This window comes from Peromyscus leucopus, chromosome 8b (genome assembly GCF_004664715.2).
Source record: "Peromyscus leucopus breed LL Stock chromosome 8b, UCI_PerLeu_2.1, whole genome shotgun sequence".
Lineage (NCBI taxonomy): Eukaryota > Metazoa > Chordata > Mammalia > Rodentia > Cricetidae > Peromyscus > Peromyscus leucopus.
Genome location: NC_051086.1, coordinates 20,090,860 through 20,106,881, shown reverse-complemented (window position 1 = coordinate 20,106,881; position 16,022 = coordinate 20,090,860). Strand labels below are relative to the sequence as shown.

General features: G+C 47.5%; 1 pseudogene; it reads right to left on the bottom strand.

Moving 5' to 3' along the window:
- The window catches only part of LOC114689868, a 48,843-nt pseudogene extending 43,028 nt beyond the window's left edge, over positions 1 to 5,815 (bottom strand).
- Between the last annotated feature and the right edge of the window lie 10,207 nt (positions 5,816 to 16,022).

The window sequence follows — 16,022 nt, the reverse complement described above, 5'->3', positions numbered from 1 at the left end:
AAAAGATTTGCCGAAGACACTCCTGCCAGGTTGAAGAGCCCAGTGTCAGATCAGACATGTCAGCCTCAGGAAAGAGTCTTCCGGAAGAGCCAGTTTCTTGTTGATGTTGCCTCAGTCACTCGCTGTCATGGGTTGAATAGTGTCCTCCTAAGATGCTTATGCCCACCCAGAAGCTCGGAATATGACTTCATTTGTAAATAGGGTTTGGATCATGTCATTAAATTAAGATACGGCCACAATGGATTGGAGTAGGTCATCAACCTAATGCCTCATCTACTTCCTGGATAAAAGGAGATAAGAGATAGAAGGGGAGAAGCCACCTAAAGACAGAGGCAGAGACTGAGTGATGGAACAGAGGCCAAGGAGCACTAAGGAATCAGAAGAACGAAGGGAGGACTCTTCCCTGGAGGCCTGACAGAGAGCACAGCCCTTCCAACAACTTGGTTTTGGACCATTAGCCTCCAAAAGGGAGAGAGAATCCATTTCTCTTATTTTAACCTCCAGGTTCACAGTACTTTGTTAGGGCAGCGTCAAGATACGAACACAGCTCAAGATGTTTCCCTGAACCCTCACACCTGGACCCTCCTTCCTCGGTACCTAGCTCCATGAAGCCTGATGCTGTTCTCTGGTCGTGACGCCTCACGGACATTGGGTCCCCAAACCCAGCTAGAGCTCTCCACCTTTATAAACACCAAGAACTACCATATGCAGGCCCTGGGCAAGGCTTCAGTGACGCAGGAAGAAAATGGGCACACAGTTCAGTCCCTGGGGTTTATAGTCTTGTGAAAGCTAGTCATCAATAATTAGGAAGCTTCGATGGTTTGAATGAGAAGTGTGCCCCACCCCTACCCCAGCTCAAGTATTTGAACACGTGGTAATGCTACTTGGGTAGGTAGTACAGCCTTGATGGAGGACAAGATTTGAGATTTCATAGCCCCACCCACCTCTCTCTGCTTTGTATTTGCAGCTGAAGATGTGATCTCTCAGCCTCCCGCTCTGGCTGCCATGCCCCTCCCCCCATTAGGGACCAACCCTCTGGGACCTTAAACCTAAACAAACTCTTCCTTCTGTAAGTTGCTTCTAGTCGTGGTGTTTTATCCCAGTGACAAAAAGCAGTTGATGCAGAGGTCAAAGACACACAGCTACACATAAGAGCTTGTGGTACCAGAGGAGTGTTACACTAGGCTAACCATAGCAACCAGAAAAGAGTTGTGCTAGCCAAACCGTCCTGCTCCCCAAAACAGATGGTATAAAAACACCAGGGATAAAAACACTCTTCCCAAAGAGGCCAGAACAGAAAGAGGTAAAACTGGTAAAGGCAGTTTCTTTCTTTCTTTTTTAAGATTTATTTATTTTATATATATGGTGCTATATCCACATATAGAACCTACATACCAGAAGAGGGCATCAGATCCCATTATAGATGGCTGTGAGCCACCATGTGGTTGCTGGGAATTGAACTCAGGACCTCTGGAAGGGCTGCCAATGTTCTTATCCAAGGAGCTATCTCTCCAGCTCCCAGTCAGTTTCTTAAAAGGGCTTCCCCAGCACCCTGACACTAAGAGGCAATCACAAATTCCCAGGCTGTCTCTGCAAGACAAACAACCTAAGGACCTCATCTTCAGAATACACTGTTTGCAGCTGTTTCCTTGGGAGGGGGATCCAGAAGGCAAACCCCTGTGTCTGGGTTCACTTTCCTCCCACCTCCAGTCCTGACTAGAGCCCCATAATTAAACAGAAACATTTTGGCCCAGCCAAACCAGCCTTAAATCCAGATTCCCACATGTGCCAGCAGTATAAATGACTTCTCTGGCCTTCCACATTTCTAGCCTCCGACCTCGGAGTGGTCATGAGAGTCCTCTATACAAACCAACTAGCTGAGCTACACCCTAGCCCAGAGGTAGACAGCAAACACTAATAGACAGATTTTCATTGAGTTCTTTCACGAAAGATAAAACATGGCCTCAGGGGACTCAAAAGGCCACGCAAAGGGCTGACCCAAACCCACAACCTTTACTGTTCCTATTCTACATCCTGTTCATCTGAGCCATACAGCTGTGTCAGGAGGCACAAGCCAAGCCACACTCATCTTGGGCTCCCTGTCTGGATTACAGGTACCCTTTCATCCATTGGCCAGCAGCACCAGTCATCTATCCATTCCTACTGACACACAGCCAGGAGGAGGGGCCGCAGCAGCCTCCCCTTGGCATCCAAGTGGGCTGAACCTTAACCAAGTCAGATTCTGGCCTCTCTGTGAGCACAAAGGAGAACCACTGTGCTAGGTTTCCGTTTGTCATCCCCCAGCACCTAGGAAGGCAGGTGCTGTATGCACAGTCCGACTTCCAGCCAAGGGTCCCACTGCCTTCAAAGGCCAGCCTGTCACGATGTATCTGTCCCTGGGCCAGGGGAACTGGAGGCAGATGGTCAGCAATCAAGTTCTGGACCTGGTCCTTGGAACTCAATAGGGAGATAGGGAGGTCACAAACCCGAGGTGTAGCACACTGACAATGAGAAAAAAATGGCCAGGTCGCCCTGGGAGAGGGGGCCAGGCCTTCAGGAGGAAAGCAGGGCTCATGGGCAGTGGAGTGAGTGAGTGTCAAGCATTCAGAAATGAAGGTGGAACCCTGTTTCAAAATGCCGGTTCCTTCACAAGGATCATGCACTTTGATCCAGAAGTAGCTAATGAAGAATTAGACCTCTTCGGCTCTCTGGCTGATGGCTGCAGTGTGGACATCCCCTGTGCGCTCTTCAAGGGCATGTTCTACAACTGTCACGTGCTCTATAATTTACAGAGGGCATGAGCACATGTGACCAGGGTACCTGTTCTTACTCTTACAGCCAACAGGCTCCTACCACTTGACAACATTGGCTAAATTTGTATTTTAACTCTGAGCATGGCTTTATGAAGCAGATATTATTCCCACGAGTTTAAAAGGGGAAAACTAAAGATCGGTTTAAGGGACCTCAGCTTTTAGGCTAAGATCAGATAGATGTAAAGAGCTTTGGTGACTTAGTGACACAGTGAAGTGGAATCCTGGGCCCCAGCAACGTGGCCCTGCACCCAGTCCTCTACCATTGCCAACCAAGGCAGACTCGGCACCCAGCTGGGTTCTCTTTCCAAAGATCTTCTACCCTCTAGCAACCAAGTGGACAAGCTCTCGTCTGGGTCTCGCCACTTTTAATCATAGTCAAGTTAATTTCCACTTATTAATCCCCTCAGCTATAAAATACAAGGTTAGAAATGATATTTATAAAGTCCCATAAAAATCAGTGACTCGTCTTACCCTTCCATAGCACTGAGTCAGTTACCAGCACAACCAATTTTTGAAATTGAAAAAAAAAAAAAAAAAAAAAAAAAAACAAAAGAACTCAGTATGGTCCAAAGGGTTGATTAAGGCCATACAGCTAGTGAAAGCCAAGACCGCAGCCCTGGCTTCAGATCCCAAACCCTGTAAGTCTTGCTGTTGGAACACATCCCCAGACCTGTTCCCCCAGTAACCTGACCTAGATTAGGGCTATAACCTACAGGGCTAGCTAATGAATTGTGATAAGATTCCCAGAATGCCTGGTAAGTTTGAAGGCAGAGTACAGTCCTCAGCATTTAGGCCAAGAGCAGCTATGGTTTATTCCACTCCAGTTTCTCCTTGCTTTCTTAGTTTCCGAATGAGAAGGCTGACTGGGAGCCCCCTGGGCCTGGGTGGGGACTTTGCAAGAATCCAAGAGTAATGGATGGAAGAAAACAATGATCTTGGCCCATGGTTCCTCAAGGATGTGCTTTAGCCAGCAAGGCCTTCAGGAAGGAGGGGGATTCAGGAGACCAGGGGACATCCTCTCCCACTGCTCTTCTCTGAAAGACCCTTAACACATCTCTGCTTGGTGCACAGCCTAGAGAGCACAAAGAGCAAGTCAAATCAGCCATGAAGTCATTGCATTCCACAGCATCTGGGGCTGAGGGGCCACCCCAGGGGGCTTTCACAGCAGGAAGCATGAGCTCATAGTAAACTGAGACCCATTCTTGAGTTGTGGGTATGGAAGTGGGAGGGGCTGAACTCAGTCAGACGAGGGTGTTTTTGTGAAATGGTCATGGCTATGGGCTTTCTCCACATGGCACTTACCCAACCCTTTGCCTGTCCCTATTCCTGGAAGCAGAGAACAGAAGTCTGAAGAAGGGAAACGTTTGGACCAAGGGTCTTTGAGGAGCTGTGGGTCACAACGGGACAGTTTCCCTGATACAGCCCAGTCTGCCCGCTGCTATCATTGGCTACACTTCCAACTTCTTTCCCACCTGGGAAACCCTTGGGGAGAAGTCCCACTGACCTTCACATCCAGCCCAACAGAGCATCCCCTCCAGCTATCCAGCTACTCTACTGTAGGCCTCTTAGATGAGTCCAAACTCAAGGGACCCATCCTTTCTCCATTCCAGGGAGCCTGATAAACTAAGCTAACCTGCTAGTAACTGATAGTAGCTATCTTGTCAGACATCTGCACAGCGGCAGAGATATTTGAGGAACGAGCTACATGGGCATCTATTTCCACAGATACTGTTAGAGGAATCCTGAGCAGAGGAACCTCTCCTGTTCTCCTCCATGTCAGACATCAGATCTCTTGCCTCAGAAGCCTCAAACACAAAAGTCCATGTAGTTCATGCTCTTCCCCTGACCATCACATCTCATGAGGCCAGGTTCAGAAGCCTCGTCTGTCTGGTCCAGGGCTTCCCCACTGAGGCACTACTGGTTGGACTATGGCTGGATAAATCTACTATGAGGCTCTGCTCTGTGTCCAATGGGGTGCTTCCAGCTTCTCGGTCCTCTGTCCATGAGATGCTAACAACATCCAGCAATCAGCAAGCATTTGTAAGTGTACAATGCCAGGGGGAAAGAATCACTCCTTCTTGAGATCCACTGCTCTGGGCCTATGAATTCTAACAGAAATCACCATGGAAAGCCAACAAATCATACGGCAGGTAGAATTTACTGTCTTAAATATCTACCAGTAGGGTATGGTGAAATAAATTAAGATGTAAACCATTTTCAAAATGATGACTCTTTGATGATGTGTAAAACTTTCCTACTAAAAACAACTCTGAAGGGGAAATCTCCAGTAAGGAGACAACAGCAAAATTTTAAAAGGCTCAATACAGCAGGGTATGGTGGGACATGCCTTTAATCCTAGCACTAAGGAGGCAGAGAGGGGAAGAGATCTATGAGTTTGAAGACAGCCTGGTCTAAATAGACCCCATCTCAAAAAAACCTTAATGGTTTACGATTGCATTAAAATGGTATGATGTTAATATAAATTTGTATGCACAGTGATGAAAACTCTATAGACTTTACATTTTTTAAAAAGATTAATCAGAATCTAATTGGGAGAGATGACAGGACAATGAGTAAATTATTCCTTTTAAAGATCCTTAATATATGATTAGTTAACATAGGCCCAATAATATGTGTACTTTGTAATGATTTACATGGATTTTAATCAAGGCAATTACCCTCAAACATGCCATCTGTTTGCGTCATTATTTTTTTTGCCAACAACACAGGGAACAGCTAGGAGACAATAGGCTTAGCCTCTGTTTGTGCCCTAGGTCTTCAGTCAGAGGAAACAAGCCCTTCAGAAAATAGGTCACCTCGATCACTTATCTCCCCCACCCTGAAGAGCAGCACCCAGTCAAGAGCTGACGAGGGACATGTGTCTGCCGGCTCACCTCAGACTTCAGCGGGGTGGTTTGAGGGCTGCCACTTGCCGTGTAGCAGGTTTCTGTGTAGGCTGGAGCAAAAAGGTGCCTGGAAGAAATAAGAGTAGACATTTGCATCTTTGTTGAAGATTCCATCTTCCTGGGGATGGTGCCAGTGACTTTAACTGAACCAGGAAAGGCTGCCCCGGCTAGAAGAAACTTGGGTGGCTGCTAAGGAACCAAGGAACAAAAAGAAAACCAGGAGGAAATTTGTCATTAACTTTATATTCAGAGATCATCACTCCAGCCAGATGGAGTAGACAGTACTAAGCCTGTACTCTCTTGATTTGTTTTTCTGGGTCCTGAGAAGATGTACATACAAACACATCCACAATATTGCAGGGTCAGGGGACCCTACTGTGAACGTCAACTGATCTTTCCAATATTGTATACGCTAACTTTTAACATGGGTGCCTCGCTTTTTCTTTAGGAGATACTGTTTTCTCTCTTGCCACAGACCCTTTGAAGCTGAAGTTAAGGACCTCTCACCAAAGGAGATACAGAGCAGGGTTCCTAGAATTTCTCTCAAAGTCATATGAAAAATAAAAGAACCAAACAGATGTTTCAACTAACAATAGAACCAATACCCAGAAATTCAAGGCCAGGGAACAGAGTGATTTCTGATTTCTAATGGGACAAGATATCAGAAATTCAAGTGTGGCAGAAAGAAGTGCATATTTATATAAAACATGGAAAATCTAAAAAGTCACGGGGCATTTCAGAAACATATGTATCCTCAAGTCCATTTGAGTAAAAAACTAAATGTACTCCAAATGCATGTACTGAAAACAACTGGCAGGGCCCAGAGTCCTTTGTCAATGGTGATTATCTCGGGGGAGAGCAGATGTTCACAAGGCAAGTTACATATGGCTGCAATTAAAAAAAAATACTTATCAAATATTTTGAAAACAGAAAACCTAATTCAAAAGTCCTTTCAGAAGAAAACACAGGCTGAGGCCAGAAAGAACAGCCAATGGACTCCGAAGGGACACTAGGTTTTGGACGAGGTGACACTCCCCAGAGGAAGGGATATGGCTCCAAAGTCGAGGCTGGGCTCTTCCCACCCCAGGATGCAGTCAGAAAGCAGATGACTCAAGAATTAGCATTCAGTCTTGAGGAGAAGCAGAGGAACCCAAGAGGGATGTGTAAAACCAGGAAAACACAGACTCCAGCTGGCCCCGAGGAATCTCAAGCCCATGTTCCGTGTAGCATCCAGACAGTCAGAGAGGAGTCATTCGTGGGTCAGAAGGAATTCAACAGTAAGTCTCACGAGGACAGAGGCCCACACTTAAGCCTGCTTGTGTCTTCCGGCACTGGCAAGTTAACTACACGGAAGATACAGCTAACTGGTCTAAGTTACTGGGTAGTTCAGCACACCAGGGGCTTGGGGCATGGCCTGGGATCTGAAAGACACGCCTTGATTCCAGCTCTGGCCGTCTCTACAGCCACTCGCTGGTCACCGTTCCTCTCTTCGGTTTCCTCTTCCCATGAACAAGGGCAATATACCCACCACATCAAACCACAGGATGATACAGTCAGCAAGCTGAACGCCAAGCACAGTAGAGTGGAACTGGGTAGAAATGAATGATTACCATCATTATATTTATTTTATTCTAACTTTTGGAAACAGAGTCTCATGTGGCCCACGCTGGCCATGAAGTCATTATGTAGCCTAAGATGAGCCCTGAACTCATGATCCTCCTCCTGTCACTACCTCCCAAATGCTGGGATTACAGGTACAAATGAGTGACAATACGCCCTGTTTTATAGGCGCTAAGGATTGAGCCCAGGGCTTCATGAGTGCCAGGCAAGTATTCTCAGCCATTGAGTCACATTCCCTAGTCCCTCACTATTGCTTTAACAATGGTTATCGTGGAAGAACCCAGTGAAAAATGAATGGATTTTCCTGTGTCTCTCTCCTCAGCTATTAATCCACTCCGTACATCACTGAAGAGAGAAGATGAAAAGCAATTAGCTCATTCCTAAGCTCCATTTCCTGGGTTGTTTTCACAGACTGCATAATGGACGGCTGGTCAGGAGTTCAGAGTTTAATGGCGCATCCTGGGTGCCAGGGAAGAGATGTAAATTTTCCCACAGGAAATGCACTTAAGGTAAATATGCTCTAAGCTTATTCCATGTCTTAAGGGGGGAGGCGGGGGAATCACTTATCTGGCGACATTAAAATGAGCCAAAAGGGGTGAGGGTGGGGGATGGGCCAAAGAGAGTGATCCAAAGTGAGCCTTTGTGGTATCCTTGCTCACAGGCTCGCAGGCACACTCGCTCAGGAGATGGCTTTTCTGCAGCTCACTGGGGGTTTGTCTTCATCAGCATGGGACTCTTGGATCCTCAGCATTTAAAGTCGGTTAGAAAATCAAATAGGCCGGGCGGTGGCGGTGCACACCTTTAATCTCAGCACTTGGGAGGCAGAGGCAGGTGGATCTCTGTGAGTTCCAGGCCAGCCTGGTCTACAAATTGAGTTGCAGGACAGACAGAGCTGTTACACAGAGAAACCCTGTCTCGAAAAACCAAAAAAAAAAAAAAAAATAGATTTCTCACTGGACTACTGGACTACATACTCCCTTGAAAGCAGGGACCAGTGTTATCTTTAAAAGCTCTGACTATCTCCAAAAGCAGGCAATACACATTTATCCTGGATAAGTGGATGAGTGAATTAATGAATAACCCTCCTACTTAGTATAAGAACCTACCAGACAGCCATTCAACAAAAGAAGCTTCCAGAGATTGGGAGTTCCTGCAACTACCCAATCCAGTCCTGACCTCATGTCATCCCATAGGATTCTCACCCTGAATTTAAAATCACTTCTCTGTATCCAGCACCCACTGGCTTCATCCTGTCCACAGAATCCAGATCTGTAGGATACAGCCTGCTCCCTTTGCTACCTAACCACCATTTCTAAACAAGGTCTACTTAAAAAATACAAGTTAGGACCTGGGGAGAGGCTCAGGAGGTAACAGGCTCCTGCGTAAGGGCGAGGACCTGATTCCCATCAATGAAGGAAAAACAGCCCAGCATAGTAGCACATGTCCATTAACCCCAGTGCTGAGAAGGCAGAGACAGGAGGATTCCTGGAACTTGCAGCCCAGCCAATCTAACAGAAATCACTGAGAGACAGGCTCAGTGAGAGGTCTTCTCTCAAAATATAAGGCAGAAAGCAATAGAGGAAAAACCCCTGACTTCTAGCCACCACATGAACAGGTACCCAAGCATACACCACATGCAAAATGCAAAGTATGGGGCCACACCCCAGACCTACCGAATCAAAAAGAAACTGAGGCTGAGTCCAGCCTTCTGTCTCAGCAACCCCTCCCTCCAGGTAATCCTGATACAAGAACAAGCCTAGAACCAACACTCTAAACCACAAGTTTCTGAGCAAACTTCAGAAATGTGTATACATGTCTGCCTGTCCGAGTCTCTACTCCTTCCTGCTCCACCACATCCTGGGTCGATGCAAACCCACGAGTTTACTACCCCTCTCCAGTTAACTGCTAAGTTACGACGCTGTTTCTGCACCTTCATAGCACACCTGAGAGGTAGGAATTCCTACCATTCCCACTGTGGAGACATGGGGCCAGGAAACTATAAGTGACCACCACGTGGTTGGAGCTAGATTTCAACCCCACATCTGAGAGGCAGACTCTTTAAGCGGTTTGTTGCTCTGAGTCTCTGAGATGAAAACATAAAACCAAACCAATTGCCTGGAACTTGTATATCAAAAGTGATGATGATGGTGGTGGTGGCGGCCCTGAGGTTGGTAATATAGCGTGTCACGATCAAGGCAACTGTGCCCGCTTAGATACGAGTGTCTGCAGAGAAGAGCCATGGGGTAAGCTAAGCACAGGACAGGAGCAAGATGGTAGATGAGCAAGAACGTCTGAGCTAGTTCTATCCAAATGCCCCATGGGCTACGGATGCAGGCCAGGAAGGTCCCTCCTTCCAGAAGCAAAGGGGCCATGTTTCATCATCAGCTGTACGATTTTACCAATGGGAGCAAAGCATTGCTTTCAAAGACTCTCTACTGGCCCCAAGCAAAGGCTGAATATGCCCATGTGCCCAGGCAGGGGGACCCTGGCACTGTGCTCAGGACAAAGGGTGCTGTCATCTTCCCAGAGAGGAGACCACATACATGGATGCTGAGTGGCCAGCTGTCCCTTCTCTAACTACGTCTTTCTCTCATCTCTCCGAAAGGGGGCTGGCTCAGCATGGTGACAGGAAACTGTCTCTTAACCGCCGGCATGTGGTAGGATTTTCAGGAAACGACTTGTGGGTTATGGAGATCCAGGATGGGGGGGGGGGAGCCTGTCCACGTTTCCCACCCTCCACCCTCCGCCACTGGCTTTGAGAGAAAAACCATTTCTGCCGTCCTCTCTTGCCTCCTAGTCCGGTCCATTCTGCACTAAGGAGCCCGCCAGCCAGCAGAGAGTAGCAGAAGGGTCTCTGCCATGTCTCGGTCATCATGGTGGTGACAGCAGACGATACTGCAGCCCTAATTAAAGACCAAACCCTAGTCACTCAGCCCCAAAGTCCCCAAACAAAACCTCCATCTTGGGGATGGAGAGATGGCTCCATGCTTCAAATCACTTGCTGCTCTTCAGAAGACCCAGGTTAGGCTCCTAGCACCCACATGGTGGCTCACAACCATTATTCCAGTTCCAGGAGATCAGACACCCTGTTCTGGCCTCTGCAGGTACCAGGCATGCCAATTGTGAACATATAATACATGCAGGCAAATACTCAGTCACATAAAAAAAAATAAATAACTCTTTTTTAAAAATGTGAGGTCCACAGAGAATCCATAAAAACATTAAAAACACCCTGAATCTCCTTAAGCCAACCTAAGAAATTGAGCTGCACCCTCCTCACCACCCCCAGGCACTCTCCTGAGAAGAACAGAATCCACCATGGCAACCTGAAACCTCTAGAGCAGCCAAGTCCCAATGCATGCAGCATGCAAACAGCTCTGATGAACATTCCTAAGGCCAGTAGCCTTCAAAGGCCTACCAGCACTCTTGCAGAACTATTTACCAACAGAAGTTTCAGGTGGTCCTCCTAGCTAAAACCCCCTCTCAGGAGCAAAGAGCACACAGGCTGAGATGAATCTACGCAGCCTCTTCCTGGTGCCCAGCCCACCCTCCTCCAGCATCAGATAAGCAAACTGGTACAAAGTGATAACGATTTCCGAGCCACCTTGAAAAACAACCTCCTCCCATGTGCTCGGCATGAACAAATGTGTCTCTGCTCCTTCCCAGGCTATTTTTACTGCTGCCCTTCCCCTTGGTCTATCTGGTCCTTCCGAGAGGATCCAAGTGTCTGGACACACGGAGTCGCAGATTCATTTCCCTCTATTACGTGACCTGGGGTAGGGGTGGTCCTCACCCAGTCCAAGTTAGTCACGTGGCTGCCTTTTGGGTTTTTTCCCCTCACACTATTAAGGTCACAGACTCTGGTCCAATCATTCTACAACACCAGGAAAGGCTGTGAAAAAGAAAATACGAAGCCCCAGAACCCATCCGGCTCTATTGAGAATTCTATTCTCTAAGGGACTGTAAGAAATCTGTATCTTTAATGGTTTTTCCAGGTGATGGATTTTTATACTCTGGGAACTATCTTGCTCTGTTAGGTTCGTTTTAACTTTTTTATGTTCCCTTCCTAGTCTTCTATTCACCTCCCCACAAAATCTAAAAACAAGCTGGCAGTGGTGGTGCACACCTTTAATCCCAGCACTCGGGAGGCAGAAGCAGGTGAATCTCTGAGTTCGAGGCCAGCCTGGTCTACAGAGAGAGTTCCAGGACTGCCAGGGCTACACAGAGAAACCCTAAAAAATGACCTAGAAATAGGTACTGTTTTATGTGTGGGTTAAAAAAAAAAATCTAACAATGATCCCAACCCACCAAAGAGGAACCAGGGGTGTCCCTGCTTTGGGCACAACAGTAGGACATTGTCTACAAATGTGTCCAATTGTATTCCTAGCTGTGTGGCCTGAAGGCTGCTGGTGGCACCCACCTCGGCCACACCCGGAATGCTTTGGCTTGAGTGCCAACTGCATTGGACTGTCTTTCCAAGACATGAAACAAGGCAAGGATGATTCTGGCTCCTTTTAACCTCACACAAGGACTCTGGGGAGGGACAAGCTGTCAAGACTCAGACTCTAGAGGCCCAGCTAAGTTTCTCTAGACTCCACCAAAGGCCCTAGCTTCAGGACACTACTCACAGTGAATTATGTAGCTCTCATACAACCCTGTGGACTTAGAGGTCCACATGTAAAGGCTTAGTAAGGGACTAGAGAACTGCAAATATTTCCACTCACTAGAAAAGATAACCCTAAAGGCTATTGTTTCGTGGCCCTGGGTTAACAGTTTTGTGTCTAATTTAACAACTGCAACTCAGCAATCCTTTTGCGCTGCACATTAAGTGTCTCTAATCCACACTGTTTGGGACTGAAGTGTTCCCGGGAGCAGGTCTATTGACTACAACGCCGGGTGGAAGCCGGGCTACACAGATGTTGGGCAAGCACTCTATCATCAGCTATAGCCGAGGCTTCCCGGATTCCCATAGAATGGAAATGGTGATACCCAGGACTCCCTGGCACTGGAAGTACTCCTGAAAAGCAGGAAGTGCCGTTCTAATGAAGTGGCCTCTGCTAGTTCACATTTTGGATGGACAAAATAAAAAATTTGTTATTTTGTTGTTGTTGCTGTTGTTTGTTTGTTTTTGTTTTTTTGGGTTTTTTATTTTTTTGGTGTTTTTTTTTTTTTTTTTTTTTTTTTTTGGTTCTCCAGAAGGGTAAAACTAGGGAGGAAAAGACAGCCAGAGCGCTTTCAGAAGTAAGTTTTCCAAACCAGCACTCGGCTTGGTCTTCCTCTGACTCTTCAGGAATGGAAACAGATTTGTAAAGGCTCAGCCCACTGCCAAATAAGGCACTGATAAGTCCAGGGGCTCCCAAGCACAGGCATTCCTTTGTGAGGGAGCAGAAGGGCCCTGGAAGGCTGCTCCACAGTGAAGAGCAGAGCCCTCCTCCCGCCCAAGGACTCCTTTGAGCGAGCATCCCTCTTGGCTAGGGCACCAGCTTCCAAAGCAACCCTAGAAGCAAGATGGTGCCACTCACCAGCCCAGCTCTCAAAAGCCCCAAGTTGTGGGCATGTCGTCTTTAGCTTCCTATTAAGGACATCTCTAAACAAGGCACTAGGGCAACTCTCCCTTCACCAGCAGCTTCCCATTGTATCTTCTGGTTGCCGAAGACCTCACCCCTCACGCCCCACCCCCCACCCCACCAGCACCACCCCAATAGCTCCTGGTCCTGTGTGTTGTTTTTTATGCCGTGCTCAACTGGGTAAGCACTATTTATCCTTCGGCCAGCAGGATCGTTTTTTTAAATCCTCTCCAGTGTCTCTCTCTCTCTTGGCTGTGTGGCTAAGAGGATGACTATCCATTGTGCAAACCGGGCCGCTGCTATCTCAGGATCAGGCAAGCTTAGCTGACAGGAGACCTGAGGGGCCCAGGAAATGGCTCACTGATAAGACACCCTACATGGCCCATCTTGGACGGTTATTGGAAATGGTTGGTTAAGAACGGTTCATAGAAATTAAATTTCCTCAGAAATACAAAATTTTTTAAGAGCGAGAACTATTCTCTGATAGCAACCTGTATGGTAACCCGTATTTGGTAAATAATCACAGTTGTTCATCAGATTAGCTGAAACCACAGAGGCCTGGAGGGGAGTACCAGGGTGTCGGGGAGGTGGAAGGGGGAGGGTGCTTGCAGATGGGGGAGGGGGAAGTAGATGGCCATACTATGAAGACAGGCTTTAAGAATGAGCCCCAGGGAAATGGAGGAAAGCAGTCTCCACGAGATCACCAGACCTTTGAAGACCTGTGGAAGAGGAGACCAGGTGTATCTGACCCTGAAAAAAAAAAAGAAAGTGGGTACCTGAAGACCACAAACTTACCTGCCTCAAAGGTGGGTGCTTCTGGTTAAATACGCAGGAACAATTCTAAAACCTGCCCATGATTCTTAGCATCTCGGAACACGAGTGAATAGCATCAAAACTTGAAGGGCCCTCCTGGACCACAGGAGATCATTGTCCCGACCTGCCTCGCATCTGGGCCAAGTTCTAGGGATGGGAGTGGCCTGACTTACTTTAGCGAAATGCTCCTCTCTCACTACACTACTGACTGGGTTCCGTGGGAATCAGTCAAGGCGCTTGCTCTTACTCAGCCAAATAATTGGGTCACAAGTCAGGACTGGCATCTAAATGTCCTGGAAAATGACCCCTGCATCCATCCATACCAGAGCCTCACCCAGCAGATGTTCTCAAAGGGTCTATCATCCCTGATCCTGCCCCAACCAAGTGTGTGCCACCCATCTCCTTCCACAAACTTTTTCATGGGATAGAATTAGCATGCAAGCCAAGGAATCTACCACAACAAAACAATCTTCACGCACCTACCCTCTCTGTTCAAGTCTTCCTCATTACAGATAAAGGATCTGAAAAGAGTAAAAGCAACATATCAACATGGCGGTTCTATTTCGTTTCCAAACCCAGCAGTATCGATACCCAAGGGTATGTGAAATACTAGGGTGGCTAAGTCAGGCGTTGGGCAAAAGGATGTTGGCTCAGCCTCATTCCTACTGTGTATCGGAGGCAGCTTAAGAGGGTGTAGAAAGCCTGCGTTCCTCATGTCCTGATTTCATCACACACTTTTAAGTGCTTGGCTGTACTCCAGGACCTCTTCCGAGTCCCGGATCCTATAACCGCAACCGCACTTACCCCACAAATATTGACCAAGGCCAGTCACGTGCCAGGCACTGTGCTAGAGATTGAGAATCAGCCCTTGAAGGTAGGTAGCATTTCCTACCCTGTGGAGACCCGCCTCTCCCGGGATGGAGATCAGAGGAGGTGAGTCATGAAAGCACAGAAAACAGTTGAGTTAGGACCCTTAGCAACTCATGAAGAGCTGCTGGGCCACGTGAAGGTGGGTCTTACCAGCAAGTCCTCAGTCAATCTCCATTTCACAAGCCTTCCTTCCTTCTTAGAACTGGTAAGATAACCAATTTCCAGTTTCCTCTAATTGGTTGTTTACAAAATATGTGCGCATGTAGTCCCGTGTGGGAGTGTATGCGTGTGCGATCGTGTGAGTGTAAGTGTGAGCGATCGTGTGGGTGCTGAGGGTGAGGATGGCCTAGACACCGAGAGCGTGTCCCTCGCTCCACTCTTCCCAGTCACATTTCTATACCACATACCTCAGGATCTAGTCTGACCTTTGCATTCATGTGTAAGCCCTACAATCTAGGATTTGGTTAAGTCAAGCAATAAAGAGCTTCAGAAACAGGGCCCCTGTTAGTCCTCCCAAGCTTAGATCACCCTTTCCTTCATCCCTCCAAAGGAATCCTTTTTCCCAGAATTCCCTTCTCCTGAAAGAAGGTTTTGAAAAAAAAAAAAAAAAAGAAACCACGCTTGATATAATGCAGCCATTATAGCACTTGGCCCATCTGGACCTCTCTCAAGGAGGCTGATGCAAGAGAATATGAGGCCCCTGCCAGTTTTCCACAAACTCGTCCCTGGGGGGAAGGGAGGGGATCGTGGGGGCGCATGGAAGCCATGGAAGAGACTGGAAAAGAGCCTTCCTTATGCCCTTGAGTCATAAAGACCTGAAAGACCAGCTTGGTCAAGAAGCTGAAGTGCCTATCCAAGCTCCACCCACTCAATGTATAATTGTTTGCAAACTAAAGCAATCTGAGACCCCAGAGAGGCCCCCAAGTGAAATCTCTACTGCTGGATAGGTAGAGGCAGAGACTCCCTGCTCCTGAAGAAATTAAGTACTTAGAATTCTAGAAGAGGAAGGGTTGAGAGCAGATGGCACAGTAGCCAGTGGGCTCGCTGTGCAAGCACGAGAGCCTGAGTTCAGGTCCCAAGCATTCACTGCTAGGAGACAGGACACAGAAGGATGCCTGGGGGCTTTGCTGCCGGACAGTCTAGACCACGGTGAGCTCCCAACTTGCTGAGACCTATCTTTAGAAGCAAGGTAGCAATGAGGCAATAGAGAAGAAGAACTCTTATCTATCTCTGGCCTCTACATGTGCTGGGACACGTGGTGATGAACTAGCGATCATTATCTTCATCTAATGAGAAAACCAAGATCTGAATAAGGACATGGCTATTCAGGGTCCCACCACAAGCTAAGTTCAAATGCAGGGACGTGACACTATTGTCCTGCTCATTACTCAAGCTGAAAATCACGAGATGGTCCCTGCATCCATCCACCCTCT